The 19,392-nt window shown below is 42.0% G+C and overlaps 1 protein-coding gene and 1 long non-coding RNA gene across 8 annotated transcripts in view; one reads left to right on the forward strand and one right to left on the reverse strand.

Moving 5' to 3' along the window:
* The window catches only part of NRG1 (neuregulin 1), a 1,116,936-nt gene that overhangs the window by 646,431 nt on the left and 451,113 nt on the right, over positions 1–19,392 (forward strand). The gene's annotated exons all lie outside the window — the stretch shown is intronic.
* On the reverse strand, positions 277–6,924 carry LOC123586862. Its single transcript, XR_006706996.1, has 3 exons — positions 4,797–6,924; positions 1,176–1,315; positions 277–908 (listed from the first exon to the last, which is right to left on the reverse strand). It is a non-coding gene; the product is annotated as an uncharacterized LOC123586862 (long non-coding RNA).

The following is a 19,392-nucleotide window of genomic DNA, read 5'->3' on the forward strand; positions in this document are numbered from 1 at the left end:
CCCACCCATGGTTCCTGGGAAGAGTTTTCCTTAAAACTAAGAGGTTGAGGTGCGTATAGGGTGGGTGGGAGAAGCTTTTCTCGTCTCTAAAGATACTTCAGGCTCTATTTTTTAGCTTTCGTGAGACCCAAGAATAGATTTGAGCAAAATGTTCTTAAACACAAAGTGTTCTTCAACCCTAAACGCTCAGAGTCTGTCCTTATGTCTTTGTTTCCTTTCTTTCCATTAACATTCAAAACAGAGCTTTGACAGGGCAAGAAAGCGGAAGAGTTTTCATGATTCAGCCTGCTACATTTTATTCCGCTCCTTTTTTCACATTCCACGCTGGTCTTTTCCCAGCCACCTGAGTCTTCACACAGTTTTACCATCTTCCCCATCTTAACCCCAATTTAAACATCTTCAGGAAGCCAAACAAAACATGCCCGTCTGCTCCAGATGTGTCAAATCAAGTTCTCCTATTTTAATTTTTTTCCAGGCACATCCTCCAGCAAATGTATAAACAGGTTGCTTTTTAGAAGAAGTAAAGATTAATCTTTCCCTGGAAAAAAGAAAATCACGTACACTTTGGAAACTTTGGCCATTTCTGTCTCCAGAGAAACATCGTGTAAATGAAACTCACAGCCTGATTCTTCCATGTGCCAGAAGGGGAACGGCAGCCCCATGCTTTGTTCCCATATCCTCTGCTTGATCTGGCTTATTATCCTCTGCTGAGAAGAAAATCTGCCCCACAGCCAGATACTTGCCTTTGGCCCATCTCTGGGCGGTTTGAAGACAGCGTCGCACGGTGTCTGACAAGGCGGCCGAGCTAGATAGTGTGAGGTGATCAGAAGAAGCCCAGGCTCCGTGCTCTTGTGGCAGCTTCTCCCTCTCCAGGTGTTCTGTCCCATGAGATTGCATGATTCAGTTACCTGAACAATTCTTTGTCAACAATTCTTTGTTAACAACCTATTGGGTAGGAAGCACTGCTCTGGGGTCTGGGGATCCAACAGTGAGCAAAATACATGTCAAGTCCCTGCTCTCATGGACCCAGAGACAGACAATAAGAATATATACCACTATATATATACTATATAACATGGCAGGTACAGATGCGTGCCCTAAATTAAAATAAGGCAGGTTCCATGGATGGGGAGGGGCCTGGGCAGAACAGGGCTGGGAGCTCAGGAGGGCCTTACCTACTGTGGCCAGGAAAGCCTTCCGACTGAGGTGACCTTAGAGCAGGCACCTGAAAGAAGTGAGACGGTGACTGGAAGAACAGAAGCCTGGGGCTGGGTCATGGTTGGCAGGTCGAAATGTCTCCAGGAGCCCCAACCAGCTACAGAAGAGGGAGCAAGGGGAGAGGGGAGGGAGAGGAAGTGAGAGAAATAACCTCAGGTCAGAGCATGAGGATAGAGCTTCTCAGACTCTACCGTTTGTACAAATCCTCCAAGGACCTTGTGAAAGTGAAGACCCCAATTCGGTAGGTCTGGGGCAGGCCCAGAGATGATTTCTAACACACTCCCAGGTGACGTCCTTGACACCGCTGGTCTCCTCACCGGGCTCTGGGTAGCAAGGACGTGGGCCATCTTGGCCACAGTGAGAATTGTGTCTTGAGTGGAAAGAAATGGGAAGTCTCAGAAGCTTTTAAATAAAGGGAAGTGGGATCTGACCAGTTTCAAAGGAGCCGCTCTGGCTGCCATGTGGAAAATGGGGCTAGGGAGGAAGTGGGACACCTGGGGGGGTGGAGGGACTGGTGATTGGAGTGGTCCAGGTGAGACGGAGCCGTGTTGGGACCCGGTTCATGCTGGGGAGGAACAGTCACACCCGGCCGCTGCTTCACGCGAATGTGGGGATCGGCCCTGCCACCCAGTTGAAGCTCACATCAGGTGTTAACCTGTGGCCCAGCGGAATCCCGCGGGTCAAAGGGTCTTCGATGACTTGGTGAAACCAAGTCTGAGATGCTTGCTCCTGGGATCTCAGCTGCCTCATTCCTGAATTTGATTTCTATTCCTGACGTGCGTGTTACTAGTGAATTAAATATGACGCCATCCCCTGGTGTCCCTGTAATGTGCGTTCGGTATTGCAGGTGAGGTATTTTTGTCCATCTCCAAAATAAGCCAGCGTGACTTGTGTTGCATCACAATGTGGCACATTAGACTAAAACAGTACCCATTTAATTTTTGAAACTTTATTTGTGTGTCTTTAAATTTAGGGCACGACGCTGGACTGTAAGTTCATCTCAGGAAAAGAAACTTCATTGGGGATAGAAACTAATATCCAGCTGGTGGTGTATCATTATGCTGGGGTAGTCTTGCTCACTTTGAATTCCCCAGCTGAGTTATTTTTCTTAATAATCATTATGTATAATTCAAAACATTTATATTTTTACCCCTCCCACTGGTTTTATAATTTTCCCGAGGAATCTTCCAAAATGTATTCAAATTGTCCTAGTGTAGTGTTTCTCAACTAGGAATGATTTTGACGCTTACGGGACATTTGGCAATATTTGTAGACATTTTGATTGTCCAGGCTCGGGAAGGTGCTACTGGTGTCCAGTGGGTAGGGGCCAGGAATGCTGTTAAACATCCTCCCTGCACAGGACAGTCCCCACAACAAAGGGTTACTCATTACTAAATGTCAGTGGGGCCAAATTTGAGAAACCCTCCTACTCCAGTAACCCTAAGAACTCCCAACTGTAGGAAATGTAATCCACCAAAGACCCCAAGTGCTGTGCCCTGGGCTTTGTCAGACATGTGCACTGAGCCGTCCTCCCTCCCACAGGCTGCTCCCAGCCAGTGACTGCTCATGGCATGGCTACTAGGGCAGCTCCTTCTGGGGAGAATAGGGATTCCCCTGAAGGTCAGCTTTGGCTCTATGATTCCCCAACACCCTTGCCAAGACCTGCTTCCACAGCACAGCATCTAAGATGCTTTGGCCTAGCCTCCTCCCTCCCCTCTCCCCTCCGCTCTTGACAGACTGAAGGCTCGCCCCATCTTTCTCAGCTCCCTCCCGATTTTCTCGGAAGACGTTTTCCCTAATAAAATCCTTGCACATTTTATCCCATTTTAGGATCTGCTCCACAGAGGGCCTGGATTAATATATCATGGCATGGAATAATTGAGAATAGTGAATTTATGAACCTTCCCCATTATGGCAATAAGGGAGGCAAATGTTCTAATAGACAAAAATGATTCCTAAGCAAGAGCTTGGCTATTAAATTGTTAGGGCAAAAAGAATTAATAAAAAACTAGAAGACAGGACTCCAGGGTGGCTCAGTCGGTTGGGCGGCCGACTTTGGCTCAGGTCATGATCTCGCGGTCCGTGAGTTCGAGCCCCGTGTCGGGCTCTGTGCTGACAGCTCAGAGCCTGGAGCCTGTTTCAGATTCTGTGTCTCCCTCTCTCTGACCCTCCCCCGCTCATGCTCTGTCTCTCTCTGTCTCAAAAATAAATAAACGTTAAAAAAAATTAAAAAAAATAAAATAAAAAATAAAAAACTAGAAGATAAAAATATTTAGGAACAAACTGAGGAAACCCAATTATTCAAGAAAACACAGCAAAACAAAAAGAATTAGTTCTTCTTCATCTGTTTAAAATGCAACTCGAGCCTCACCTGAAGCATCTAAACTTAGGAACCAGAATGAACCCTCCCCGCCATGCTCACTTTTGAAAACCCAGACCTGTTCCAGGCACGGTCTGGATGGCGTCATTTCTAATTAGTGAGATAATTTCCATATTTGGATGTTTGAGACAAACATCCTGCCATCCTCAGAAAGCCTGTCAGTATTTGCAGCTCTGTCTACTTCGTGTGCGAACGACCCATAGGCTTTGGTCAGGAAGAATCCCGTGTGTGGGCACATCCTCATAGACCACTCAGAGCCACTCCCTTCCCTTTACTGGAACAGTCTGCCTCCCTTCTGTGTGCTTTCATGGGTAGATTCTGCCCAGACAACGATCACTCTCTGTGGGTTGCCAAACTCCACCCTGCTTCCTGGGGATATAGGAGTCCCTCCTTGCATGGCATGCCCCTCAGCCACCCACCACTGCACAGGTGGCCCCTGAAGTCAATGGTCCTGAGACTCCCACATCCCGATTTGTGCCATTATGAACGCCAGCCAGCGAAATACTCAGATCTTATTCCCAACTCATACAAGATTGTGTTTTCTTTGGATGTAACCTCTTTTTACGCTTTTGAGATATATTATGCTGATGGATAAAGTGGCAATTCTCTCCCTCAAGCTAACATGATGGCCTTTCTGAAACACACTCTCCCTGCCCCCAACCATCAAACTTAAAGAAGCCCAGGAGATGCTCCAACTTTATTCTGGTGTTTGCAGGTCAGGTATAGGGCTGACCTACTCCAGAGCTGCATGTGGCTTTGAGGGGGGAGTGCTCTGCAAGGGGCCCTAGTATTTCAATGCCTTCTCTGTGCCAAGCCACATGCACGTCACTTGTTATGCACTAACTCATTTTATTCCTACAAGAGTTCTGTGGCATGGGTATTTTTCATCCCATTTTAATATTGATGAAAACTGAGGCTCAGGAAGTTTAAGTGACTTGCCCAAGATCACAGGGTTAATCGGCGGCAGGAGAGTCATTTGTGCATTCCCATTCAAATTCCAAAAGTGCTTGATATGTCTAGATTATATTCTAGGCAATACTAGTTTTCAGTAGGCACTCTCAGTACCCAGATTGGTATTTGAACCTGCTATGTTTTTCTGGCTGGTATATAGAGTAGCACCACTAAGGAACCTCTACCAGAAGCCAAAGTCTCCACTCGGGCATGGAGGTAACTGGCAGTCCTCCCGGGGTCTACTCACCAGTGCCAGCTGATTGAGAGCAAAAGCCAGTCTGTTAGGGCAGTGCCCAAGTTCCTGATTCTGCTGCAGAAGTTGGGAGCCAAGTCAATATCATCAGTCACCACACTGCATCAACAGCCATCATTTACATGCGGTAGGTACTCAGTAAGTGCTGACAAATTCCTATGGTGAATAAATGAATGAACAAACAAAAGCATTTGTAAAAGTCACCAGGTTGTAGAGTAGAATGAGAGATTTAAGCTCATCTAATTCAAACTTCTGCAATATCCCCACCAAGTGGTTATCTAAATTCTGCCTGATACTTCCATTGGCAGTGGAAAGAGTCTGTGAGAGCGTCTGTCCAATTTACCAGGACTCGGGCTGTTCAAAAGGAAGCCCTGGTCAAAAGACACTTTTGAAAAGGAAAGTGCAAGAAACTAGAAACAAGGAAGAATTATTTTACGTGACAGCTTATCAGCTTAGAGATTTTGTTGGCTCAAAATTTTGGTTCAACTTGAAAACATTATGCTAAGTGAAATAAGCCAGACACAAAAGTGTGATTCTACTTCTATGAGGAGCCTAGGATAGGTAAATGCATAGAGACAGAAAGTAAAATGATGGTTCTCAGGGGCTGCGGTGAGGGAGAACACAGAATTATTGTTTAATGTGTATGACGGTTCAGCTTGGGAAGATAGAAAAGTTCTGAGGATGGTTAGTGGTGATGGTTACAGAAAGACGTGAATGTTTTTGATACTGCTGAGCTTCACACTTAAAAATGGTTAAGATGTCAACTTTTATGTTATCTGTATTTTATCACAATGAGAAAATTTGTTTAAAACGAGTACGTTTACACAAGACCAAGAAGCATTTAAGTCATCACTTTCAGATATGAGAGTACTTATGAGTATTGGTGTAAGGATATTCTGAGGCTTGAAGGTGAAAGTTAGGTGAACAACTCCCCTTTCTGAAAACTTACCCAACTCTCAGAGGCTGGTGCACTAGGAACTGGATGACATGAGTTTTAACTGGATGCTGTTCAACGATAATCAAGGCTATAGGAATTTTAAATGTCTTGAAAAGTTTGAGATGGAATGTAACTGGGCACCGGGCACCATTACGATGGTGTATTTGTGCCCCTGGTGGGCAGAGTACAATCTGCACAATGTCAGACCAGGGCTTTGGCTGGATGGTAAGTTTTCTCTTTCTCTCTCTCTCTCCCTCTCTCTCCCTCTCTCTCCTTCTCTCTTTCTCTTTGTCAGTTTCAAAAGAAGCTATTAACTTAGAGCTACTCAGGACTTCCCACTCTGAATATGAAGAGCGTGTTGTTTTCCTCTTAGATCCAGACTAAACTAGTTGACTGGCTGGGAGCCAACAGAAGAGGTGTATACAGTCTTCATTAGGCCAGATTTACCATCCGCCTTCCATAAGTGGTTCAACATGCCTTGTGACATGCTTTCCATCCTGCAGTGGTTCCTGCTGGCGAAGCTTGCAGTTGGCTTCCTCGTGTAGAGAGCTAATTTTCTCTAATTGCTTCCAATGAGGGGTGGGAGGCAGGGGGGTGGGTCCCTTGCTCAGGGCCGCTGCTCTCATCGGCCTCACCAAGTCGTGGAAGCAACTTTCATGCTCATGGTCTTGTTCTGGATATTTGAGTGGGAAGGTCAGGCCACACATCCTGAGATCGACGGATCTTCAACAGACTGCTTGACTCTTAAAGATCTGACTCACGTGGCCTTTAAAAACTTTCTTTGTTTTGTTATGATTTTTCAAGGAATTTTATTTCTGATCTTAAGAATAATTTGTTCTCGTTATCTTTTGAAATGGGCAAATAAAGAAAAAAGGTTTAAAAAAAGCACTAAAACCATCTTCCACTGTGTTAATCTAGGAAGATCACTATTAACATTTTATCCCCGTTTTATTTTTTAAATAAGTCATTTGAGAAAATATCATATATGACAGATTTATATGTTACTTAACGTTGTTTTGCATAATATCAAAAAACATAATTTTTGATGACTCTGTAAAATGCTATTGCCTAGATGTATGTTTTGTAGTTAATATATGTGCTGTTGATCATAGTGTGTTCCAGACATACTAAACAATCTCTGTCCTTATTTATGATATTATTTTAAGGTTGAGTCCTAAAAGGAATACTGGGCTGAAGGGCATGTGAACTTTTAAGCTTCCTGGTACATAATTCGAAAGTATTATACCAGTTTCTAGTGTGCCACATGACACCCTTAACCAGCATCAAGGGTTACCTTCTTTGTCAATATGATAAATGAAAAATGGCACTGTGTTGTTTTAATTTGCATTGCTTTGATAACTGATGATGTTAAAGATATTAGGTCTTTTTTTTTTCTCATTTCCCCATCCTTTATGAATTCCTTCAGAAGCCATTTTTTGGGATTAGAGCATTGTATGTTATGTCTAACACATAAAGCTAGTCAACAGCAAGGGGATTAATCCATTATTCCAGTTTTCCACCAAAAGAAAGGTAGAGATAAGTTCATTAGGGTAAAGGACAAGTTAGCTTTTTGTTTGTTTAAAGAACATGGGTAGAAGGTATCCCAAAGCCAGAATGGAATGCAGTCCAACCGTATCGTAAAACACATCTGAAGCCCAATCAAAGGCAGTATAAGATGGCAGATGACGGGGTGGAGATGTAGAGAGACAGCTTTTCTGTCTGTTAGAGTTTCTCCAGAGTCTGGCCATGATGGCATATTCCAATATGTCATTGTTACACTACTACCTTGTAAGGTGCTGGCTTTCCATTCCACTTTTTGAAATACAGTGAGTTCAAGTGAATACAGTCACACCTTGGTGACACATCCATCAGGCGTTCCCCAGATCCATGCTTAGAAAAGCTTCTATCACAGAGTGTGTCTGTCTTATCTTTTTGGAAGTGGCTGGGTCCCGAAAATTGACCTTCTCTGTCTTTGTGTTACAAAGACTGTGTGGAGGACCTTGTGTTTGAGTTTCAGTTTGACACAGAAGCATTAGTTCTAGGGCATCTCTTGGGCCACTTTAGGTCCATAGTACCCGCCAAGCTTCCTAGAACACCGTGGGGCATAACAAAATGTTGCACAACTGTCATGGTATAGAATACACTTAGTTTTGGTAGCAGATGACATTTTTCTTGGCACCAGAAGTACTTCCACAAATAACAGCCCACTGGTCCTCCTTATCGGAGATCAAAAAGCCTGACTTGCCTCTGGCTCTGTGAAACGACTACCTAAATATTTTTTAGACTCTGTGTGCCTAAGCCTTGGTCAGAATCTCTTTTTAGAAATCATTTATAAAACAGGGGCACCTGGGTGGCTCAGTCGGTTAAGTGTCCAACTCTTGATTTCGTCTCGGGTCATAGTCTCTCAGTTTGTGAATTCGAGCCCTGCACCTGCTTGGGATTCTCACTCCCTGTCTCTCTACCCCTCCCCTGCTGGAATTTTCCCCCCTCTCTCTCTCCAAATAAATCACTGTAACATTAAAATAAATTAATTAAAAAGAAAAAGAAATCAATTATGAAACATATAACCTTGGAGCCTGATTATTAAATCAGGCATTTTAAGCTGGAAAGGACCTTAGAGATCATTTAGTCCAAATGAATGACCCATTTGACAGTTGGGAAAACTGACATGCAGAGAGCTAGAACTTGCTTAAGGGCCACTGATGCACTGGTGGCAGGGGTAGGACTCCGTAGTCTCAGTGCAGAGGTCTTTCCGGTACATCATGTCGAATTCTGTACACTTGTTCACAGATACAAACTCAAAGGGCTCAGATAGCAAGATGAGAGCGTGAAATTTTATGGGGCTAGAAGGATCCTCAGCAGTTATCTGGTATTGAAGTGTCCAGGGGACATGGCCACAGTTATTCTAGAGCAAGGTAGAACAAGGACAGTAATATACCTCTTGACTTCCAATGCAGTGCCCTTTTCCCTACAGGACACAGTGCAACATCAAAAAGCATGTTTTCTCCAGGGCTGGCTGAGGTTGGGCAGTTAACATGTTATTTTTGGTTTCCTATCTACTCAGGGTAGAGGGTCCTGATTTTTATTTCATGTGTGTACTTGAGACTTGGTGATGAGGTTCTGAATGTCTCACTGTAGGTGGTGTTTTTATTGTTACCATGTTGTCTTCCTCTAAAGAGTTTTTACAGTGAACCAGAAAGCTGTCCGGTTTATTGCTACGGTTGTAGGCAGGAGGGAACATGGTGTGTGGCTTCTGAACAGACGCTGGCTGCTCTTTAAGTTCAATGAAGTGAAAAAAAAGGCGAGTTAATTGACTACAGACATATGCAGGAGCGCTCTCAGCCGAGAGCAGTAAGTTCTTCTGGAATGTGAGTGCTTACAAGGCAGCCAAAAGTACTCTCCGAAGCACTGCATCTGTGGACCCATGTACTTTCTCCATAAGAAGGCTATCACTGCTTGCTTCTTAGGGATACTGTGTCAGGCCATCAGTAATTTTTGGAGATTCTTCTGCATGTTGTGTGTGGTAGGATACATGTAAGTAAACAAGGTGCCTCCACTTAGTGGTGGCATCTTGGTATTTACACTGGTTGGCTGAGTTTTATTAGTTAGATATTGCTATATGAATAACCACCCAAAACTCAGTGGCTTCAATAATGAAAATTTATTACTCCTCATAAGCTTGGTCCAGGGTGGCCCAGGCTTGGCTGGTCTCTGATGAGCTCTCCCATGCCTCAGCGGTCAGCTGGCTGGTCAGCCAGGCACTGGATGTCCCAGGATGCCTCACTTACATGTTTGGCTATTGGCTGGCTGCCATGCTGGTCCCTGTGTCCCTCATTATCCGACAGACCTGCCGAGTTTTGTCCCTATGGTAGAGGCAAGGTTCTGAGAGAGAGTTGAAGCAGGCACAGAATTGAGGCATGGGTTTGGGCTGGGACACTGTCACTTCTGCCACATGCTGTGGTTTTGGCCAAGCTACAAGGGTAGCTCACATTCAGGAGGAGGGGAAACGGACTCCCCTCCTTGAGGGGGAGGGGGTGGCAAAGCCCAGTTACAAGGGGTGTGGATACAGGGAAGGGCACAACTAAGGACATTTTTGCAATTAACTTGCCACAGGCTTAAGGAGGTTTTGGGGATTTATCTCCTACTCTAGCCAATTTCAATCACTGTGGCCTCGAGAACATTTCTTAAAGATGAGACATCTTTCATGAATCCACTGTCCTGCCGAGGGGCTGCAGTCCCGTCGCACCGCCAGACCGGCCACAGTGCTCCTGTGCGCATCCATGAAAACCCCCCTTAGCTTGGGATTGTAGCACCTGAATACATCTGCCAGCCGCTTGTACCAGCCCCTGGGTCTCTGCACCTGAACACAGAACTCAGAACACGGCAGTGCTCTAGAAACGGAAGAAAAAGTGTGTCATTCCAAAATGAAAAATGAAAAAAGGTGTTGGTTGTCTTCTCACTTAGAGATGAGCACATTCTCTTTTGGGTCATTTTATTTGTTTGCTTTCGGGGCACCTGGGTGGCTCAGCCTGTTAAGCAGCTGACTCCTGATTTCTGCTCAGGTCTTGATCTCGTGGTTTGTGAAATCAAGCCCCGCATCGGGCTCTGCACTCTAGCAGTGCAGAGCCTCCCTGGACGTCTCTCTCTCTCCCTCTCGTTCTGCCCCTCCCCCCACCTCTCTCTCTTGAAATAAATAAATAAATAAATAAACTTTAATTTGTTTTCAGTCTGTTCCTTGTTTCTGGGGTACCCCCCCCTTTTTTTTTATCAGATACAGATATCATACCCACTTATCATGTCTAAGATCCAACAACCTAAGAGAGAAAATGAACCTGTCCAAAATTAGCTACCCTCAGAGTACCTAGGGTAACAAATATATTTGTTCATACTGCACATATATTACATATATATTTGCATATACTGCTTGTATATTATACATGTATCTCACTAATAGTACACATATTTGTGATTCACATTTTCCAGCTGGCTCATGCCAATCTACCAATGATTAGAACCAAGAGTAGGAAAAAAGAATGCATTGCCATTTTCAATCAGTGTGAGTGACACTGAATGGTTGATTCCAAAATTATTATTTTGCCTAGGGCAAAATAGATAGGCAAGTCAAATAGAAATTATTCCTAACCTTAACCTGCTATTTAGAGGAAAATTGTTTTTCTAATGCTTATTTATTTATTACGAGAGAGAGAGAGAGAGAGAGCGCAGGTGCACTTGCAAGTGGGGTAAGGGCAGAGGGAGAGGGAAAGAGAGAATCCCCAAACGACACTGCAAGCTCAGAACCCAATGTGGGACTGGAACCCACAAACTGTGAGATCATGACCTGAGCCAAATCAACAGTTAGACCCTTTACTGACTGAGCCACCTAGACACCCCTAGAGAAAAGTTATTAATGCCAAAAACAATAGGAGTGATTACCGATTTGGGTGGTGGCATCGTTGCTGTATTGAGTAAATGCTGCTGATTTTCAGCAAGTTCTTTAATTCTGAGAACTGTCTCGTTATTTTTTGGAAGAACTTGTTGAGGAATAAAAAATCTGTGACCAAGATGGATAGTTTGTCCTAGGACATATAGAGTGTCACAAATCCATAGAAAATAAAGATTTCAGTTTGACTTAAAAAGAACATTCCCCTTACAGGCCTTCATTGTCTTGTTTTTGTTTTCGTTTGGGATGCAAGTTCGTCATGAAATCAATAAGGAGATTCTCATGGATTTCCTGAGAAGAGCCTGATTCTAGGTGTCAAAATTCCTTCACATCCAAAAAAGTAACTTTGTTACATTTTACTTATGCTCACTCTTCCCTGGGCAAAGTCACTTTGACATACTCTCGCCATCCTTGAACCACAGTGAAGTCTTTGAAAATCCTGATTCCTTATTTCCTTTTGAATTGCCGGTAGAAGGAAGTGGACCCACTGGTAAGATGGAAAATCCCAGTAAGAGCTTGAACCACTCACTAGCTAAAGGAAAATGTGACTCTCTGCTTTCTTTTTCTCTTTTAGTTTTGTTTATTTCTTCCTTGAAGAGCTGCAGAAAAGGGGAAAGATCTCTATTTATGCTAAGATCCTTCATAGCGATGTCTGATGATTAGCTTTAACTCTCAAATTTTCACTAAACAAACTTAGCTACGAGGACAGAGGAACTGTGCTTGCCAGTGTGCTCCCTTCGAAGAGCTCCTGGAATTCTCCGAATTCCAGTTAGAAAGAAGAGTATCAAATTATTTCTCTTCACTTTTCTTTCTCTTGATGGCACCCCCAGATAACAAAAATTGACCCTCTCTAACTTGGTGATTTCTTATTGGTCAATGACTTCTTCTAAGACACTCGGAAAGTAGTGGCTCTCTGGCTCTTTGCCTTTATACCTTTTAATCCTGAGGGAAGGATTCCTGATCTCTCTGCACCTAGAGCCTAGACAGGAGGAGATCAGCTGACTTCTCACCAAGTCTACCTTGCTGCTGGTCCTGGAGAGCTGGGTCCGAGCTCGTTCTCCAGAATAGTCATCTTGTTTCTCTAATTCCAAAATGGGACTTTGCAGGATTGTTGTCAAGGGCAAATGCGGACAATAATTATGCCTAGAAAAGACTAGTCAGAGGTTACTTTGATTTCAAAACTAGACAGTGCCACCATTGAAGTTACATGACCAAAATCATAGCCATACTTAAAATTTTGAGTTCAGCTTACAAACCTTATCAGCCTGTTTGTAAGTCAAGCTAGTTTTGAAAATGACTCTTAAGGGAACTTTCATTAATGATTTTGTCTCATTTTCAAATGTAGTTAAACATTTTTATTTAAAAAAAATTTTTTTTTCAACGTTTATTTATTTTTGGGACAGAGAGAGACAGAGCATGAACGGGGGAGGGGCAGAGAGAGAGGGAGACACAGAATCGGAAACAGGCTCCAGGCTCTGAGCCATCAGCCCAGAGCCTGATGCGGGGCTCGAACTCACGGACCGCGAGATCGTGACCTGGCTGAAGTCGGACGCTTAACCGACTGCGCCACCCAGGCGCCCCAGTTAAACATTTTTAAATAAAGCTTTAATTCTAAATTTAATACATTTAATTTCCTTTGCGGTACTTTAGCTTGTGTGACTTAAATGAGATCCTCATGAATGCTTGAATAATTCATCAATTAAATACTTCTAAGTATGAAATAAGATTATTGTTAAGTTCTTTTAAAGTTTTAAATTTGTATGTAAATTTGATAAGATTCCAACTTAAAACTACAAATCTAAATCATTTTTACATGACATTAAAAATTGGAATGATAATTCCAATTTACTGTTACTCTAATTGGCTTAAAATCACAAGTAGATAAAACATTAAATGTATACTCTTAACTGCAAAATTATTGGATACCGTGGGTTTGTTTCTTACATACATATTTCTCTTCTTACTTCTAAATCTTACCATGACTAAAGGATGCTTACCCATCAATGGCATTTTACGCATCATGGGAATTCCCTTCCATCGTAACTGTTGGACTTGCCTTCTCAGCGTGCTGAGATTTCTCGAGGCTCAGAGAACCACCAGGCCTGAATGAGGACTAGGTTCTAACACAGAACCCTAAGAGCCAAACCGCACCCCTGTTACAGTGAGTGACTCTGTTAAGTGTCCTCAAATGAAGTGATCTTGCAGAGCATGTATACTGCATCAAAGCTGATTCCTAAGTCTTATACGAACTCGCAGAAGCCCCAAACCCCGACCCTCATAGTCATATGGGTTGATTAGATTTAATTACTGTGTTTACGGCAACATTCTCTTCTGTGTGGTTTTGTTCTGTTTTTTAATGGTCTTCTTATCCACCTATTCTTATGGCTATTACATTGAGATCTGATTAAATTATGAATGTCTCTCAAGACTCTGCCTGGTTTCATGGTGACAACTTCCAAGTGTATTTGAGTTAGAGTTTTCCAGAGAAACAGAACCAAAAGTATGTATATGTGTGGAGATAGAGATAGAGATAATGGATATGGATATAGATGTAGATATAGCTATAGCTATAGATGATATAGATATATAGGTATAGGTATAGATATAGATTTATTATAAGGAATTGGCTCATATGATTATGGAGGCTGATAAGTTCCAGAATCTGTGGTTGGCAAGCTGGAGGCCCAGGAGGATTGATGTGTAGTTCTGGTCTGAAGGTCAGCTGGTTCTACACCCAGGAAGAGTCAGTGTTTCAGTTTGAATTTGAAGGCAGAAAAAACTGATGCCCCATTCAAGGCAGGCAGGCAGGCAGGCAGGAGGAATTCTCTCTTACTCAGGGGAGGTGGAGGTGGGGGTAAGAGGGTTGGTTAGCCTTTATGTTCTTAGGTTAGCCTTCAACTGATTACACAAGGCCCATCCACATTAGGGATAGCATTCTGTGTTCCTCAGTCTACCCACTCTTATATTAATCTCATCCAAAAACACCCTCACAGAAATACCTAGAATAATGTTTGATCAGATATCTGGGCCTAGTCATGTTGACATACAAAATTAACCCTCACTGTATTCTGCTGACACACACTTTAAAATCATTGGCCTGGAACCCTTAGACTTTTATAGACTATCTAATAGATAAGGCTTTCAATTCCTGTTTGTTTATAAACCACCTTGATATAGATTTGGAAAGTTTCAAATAAAACGAATGAATCAGCGTGACCTCTTGAGCCTATTAATTCTAAAGTAAATAGTGCTTCTTAAATTTTTATCCACTCCTAATCCTATATGGCAAATGATTCAAAGTGAACAACAATTGAGAAATATAAAGTAGAAAATGACCATACCTACTCATCGTTGCTTAGAGGCTTCATACCGGCACCAGTTATAGAAGTTTATAGCATAAGCTTTCAGTAAGACAGCTATTCATTATAGGCTAAGAGGATTGGTATCCTCAGTAATAACCAATTCAATCCCAGATTTTAAATATCAGTGACAGCACACATGCATTATAAGAGGGAGGCCAAAGCAGGGACACCATCCCTCCCCCTCCAAACTCTCTACAAAAATGGATAGACCTAAAATTTCCAATTTTATTATCTTCTTAAAATTACTTGTTTGGGACACCTGGGTGGCTCAGTCCATTAAGTGTCCAACTCTTAATCTTGGCTCGGGTCATGATCTCACAGTTCATGAGATCGAGTCCTGGGTCGGGCTCTGTGCTGACAGCCCAATCTTGCTTGGGATTCTCTCTCTCTCTCTCCCTCTCTCTCTCTCTCCCTCTCTCTCTCTCTCTTTCTCTCTGCCCCTCCCCTGCTCATGCTCGCTCACTCTCTCTTTCTCTCTCGAAATAAACTTTTTAAAAACTACTTATTTTATTCATGTCAATAAAAGATCAAGATAACCAAGTGAAAATCGGTCTATTCCATCCTTGCAAAAGATTAAATCAAGTTGATTATTCCACGTATGCTGAATTTCACTGCAAATACTACATTTACAAATGCCCTGTCTGCTTGTAGTAAATGCCAGCGACTTGAACTGTGTGGTAGGTAATGTGAAGAAAACCGTGCGTCATAGATTCTAAATACATAACCACCAAAAACGAAAGCGGAACAGAAAATCTGAACTCTGATTTGGACATCTCAGCAACTATTATTGATTACCACACTACTGCCGATTAGGTTGACTCAGTTGGCATAGCAAACTGGTGTCTTTCCTTCTTACCATGCTCCCACTCCATCTCTCCCCCCCCCACCTCCCCTGCCCTTCTTCTTCCCTTGTCCTCTCTTCCATCCATTCTTCCTCTTTCTCATTAGTAGTAGCAACAAGTAAAGTACTTGAGGAACTTAAATGCCATAATTCATATGGTAAATAATAGAACATATGACACTGAATGAGGAGGAAAAGACAATCTATCCCACACTCTATTGAGAGACACAGATGAGTATATTGAGTTAGAGTGACTTGAACACATATTCAGGAGTAATGGAATAAAGACAGTGCATAGGCCAAAAAAATGGCCTCCCCAAAGGCATCCATATCAAAACCCTAGACCCTGTGAATGTTACTTCATATGGCAAATGATGTGATTAAGTTACAGAACTTGAGAAGAGACACTTATCCTGGATTACCCAGGTGGACCCTAGATGCAGTCACATGTATCCTTGTAAGACAGACAGAAGGAGTGTAGGGACAGACACATAGAAGTGAAGGTGATGTGAAGACAGAGTTAAAAAGGGGTAATATGAACACAAGCCAAGGAATGCCAGCAGCTACCAGAAACTGGAAGAGACAAGGAACAGATCCTCCCCTACAGCCTCCAGTGGAGTAGCCCGGCCAACATCTTGATTTCGGAATTCTGTCTTCAGAGGTGTGAGAGAGTACAGTCCATTGTTATCAGCCACCCACTTTGTAGTAATTTGTTACAGTAGTCAAAGGATACCCAGACACTTTAAGAAAATAAAAAGTTAAGGCGTGTTTAAGACTTTGATGTCATCACTTGTTTGATTTCTAGGAAGATATTTTAGTCAATTGCCTGAGTATTCTAAACTAGGAATTAAGATTTTTAAAATGCATCCTGGCTGCTCATGGTAGCCAGATTGCAAACAGCTGTCCATCTTATTTATTAGGAAACTAGTGTCTGGCCATAATGTATACAAGTGGGGAAAAACCTACCATTAAGTGTCCTAAAAATCCAATTTATCAATGCACACCTGATCCATCATTGTTTTAAAATAGCTCTTTTGAGGCACCTGGGTGGCTCAGTCAGTTAAGCATCCGACTGTTGATCTTAGCTCAGGTCTTGATCTCAGGGTCGTGAGTTCAAGCCCCGCGTTGGGCTCTGCGCTGAGTGTGACGCCTACTTTAAAAAAAATGACGTTTTTAACATCAGGATTTCACCCCTGTATAGAATCAAATATATTAGCATCTTACTCTTATTACTCGGTCTGAATTGGAAACATTTCCAGTGACTACCAGTTGCACACATCATTATCCACTCATAATTGGTTGTTTAAACTGAAAAGAGCAAGTTCTGCTCCATCACCTAACATCTGTTTGCTCTGCTCCCAGCACTAGTCAACCAAATCCAATTACTGTCGGCAGAGGCTTTGGGTAGGCTTGTATCATTTACGAACCATTTCCATTTCTTTGCAGATCCTTAATTCTTTGTTTTTCTCGTAACTGCTATGTTTTGTAATAACGAACGGTATTCTGCAGTTATGCTTCTGAAACTGTGCTGGTTTCCAAAATAGCAACAATACGAACTGAAGACTCATTTATATTTGAAGTCATATAATGCCTCAAAACATGTCTCAAACACTAAAAATATTAACATTCCCAAACTAAAACCTACTAATAAGAACTCTTTAACAATTCTGAGAGTACTGGATTACTTACAATCTTCTCTTTGCTGTTGTTATTGTTAAGCATCCTTTTAACTACCAGTGGTATTGAAATCCTTTAAAATGTTACTTTACTTAGGGATGCCTGGGTGGCTCAATGGGTTGAGTGTCTGATTCTTGAGCTCAGCTCAGGTCTTGATCTCACAGTTGTGGGTTTGACTCTTGTGTTGGGCTCCTTGGTTTGAGCCCCGCATTGGGCTCTGCGCTGGGCCGGAAGCCTACTTAAAAAAATACAAATATATAAATAAATAAATAGTTACCTTGCTTTGATTTTCATAGTGAAAAAAGAAAAAAAAAACAATATTATGATGCAGGGATAGTGTAATTCCTAAACTAAGACAAAACTGTCAGCAAAGATGGTTATAATTTGATAAGGCTTCACATTATTTGTGAAATTTCCTCCAAATTATATAGCGGTATCTTTTTTTACACCTACAGAAATGTCCTGAATAATACATGTCAGAATAAAGGAACGCTTTTTTTTTATGGGTCTAAAATTTGCTCCATTGTAACGCATCTAGAAAAATTAGGGTATTGGCCTTGCAAAGACGCTAAAGAGGGCGTAGGCAAGTGGAAACGAAGGGGAGGAAATACTGCTTCACGCTGTTTTCTTGCTCAGTTTCCCTTGCTCCTAGTGCACAGGGATGGGGATGAGTCTCTTATATTCCTGCAACCTCCTGTTTAACAACTGAAGAGATCTAACATCTGATAGTAGGATTTTGCTTTCTGGCAGACTCCTCAAAATACAATTCATTTCAGCGATGTTCTTTGCATGTTTTGTTGGAAGGCATACATTATGATGGCATTCTGGTCCTTCTGTGTCCTGGGAAGACAAGTGATTGGAAAGGACTTTAAAGGGCTCTATTGTTTTCTTGTGTGAAAACCCCTTCGCCGACTTTCACTGCCATGAGTACATACACATAGAAATTAGCCTTACCAATTTTATCATTGGCAAGCCATGGAAATAAGATGCGTCGTGGAGCCGCATAACATTAAGGAGTCCTGGCCAGAACGTGTGCAAATTTCCTGGCTATGGCAGTGCAGTCATTGAAAGTCTGTAATATGTTGAAACCATGTGTATCTATATGGCAGATGTGTATGCTAACATATTAATTTCTTTTGTGAAAGGGGATGTAATAGGAAAAAGTAGCATAAGGAAGGAACATTCAGAACATTCTTTAATACAAAGAAATGTCTATGTTGCCATTATGTGGGCTATTCACTTTTTTTTCTTAATGTAAAAGATATGCGTGCTTAGTATATATAACCTTGGAAAATTCACAAAAATAAAAAAGCGAAACACTCAAAATCCTGCCATCCAAAAACAAACATTGTGAAATATTTACTTCTAGACTTATTTTTAATGCATATTTTTAAACCTTTCTGTTACCATAGACTGTATTCAATTTGTGTTCTGCCTTTTTGTATTTATCCAAAATGTAATTTTAAAATTTCTAGGTCGCCCTGTCAAATCCTAGAATAACCAAGGCAAATTCTTAGTGATCTACTGAGTGATCTATCAAAATGGCTTGGCGGTAACTAAAGGCCATCCTTTCAGGTCTAAGTAAGACCCTAAAAGAAATTCACCTATTAGTTCATCTTTCAGCTTAGGATCACTTAAATAGTAGACTTCTCAATGCAGTTTATTCCAAGCAGAGGCCAGGCATGGTGTCTGGGGTTAATATATAATTAGTTACCGAAGTCAAAATACCAGGGAATTATATGAAAAGGCAGCAACCAGGTGTTGGGAAATGACAATAGTCGATGGCTTGTCTTACAGTTGCTGCTTTCCTGGGATCCTTTGCAGGGATTCCAGGCACATAGGACTCATCTGTCAGGAAGGAGTCATTGCCCAGGGCTGTTTATCTCAGTTGAGTCCAGACAGGTAGACACTGGAGTGAAGTTCTATAATGATCTCCTGTTTAGTACTACCTCTGAATTGGCCCACAGCTGAAAGGTCATCTAAGACTACTATAAGCAACATTTCACTTAATAGCATAGGCAGTAGAAGAGATCATACAAATCTAGTCAATTCAAAATCATAGCTACAAAAATACCTGGAAGGGCAAAGTTGAGTGGACCCATAGAATTCTCTCCATTTAGGATGAATCACATTGAATTATCATTTTTGCAAGGAAAAACCATCCATTCCATAGGCAGTCACATGCAATGCAATTAGAATACTTTGCGAACAGTGCTACTGGAAAGTGAAGTAATTCATGATTTAGTTTTAAATGAATAGGACCCTTAGTTAATCTATAAGGACATCATTTAAATAAAAGGTTTTAAAATATGCAGTGCATATGCAATAACAAT

This window comes from Leopardus geoffroyi, chromosome B1 (genome assembly GCF_018350155.1).
Source record: "Leopardus geoffroyi isolate Oge1 chromosome B1, O.geoffroyi_Oge1_pat1.0, whole genome shotgun sequence".
NCBI lineage: Eukaryota > Metazoa > Chordata > Mammalia > Carnivora > Felidae > Leopardus > Leopardus geoffroyi.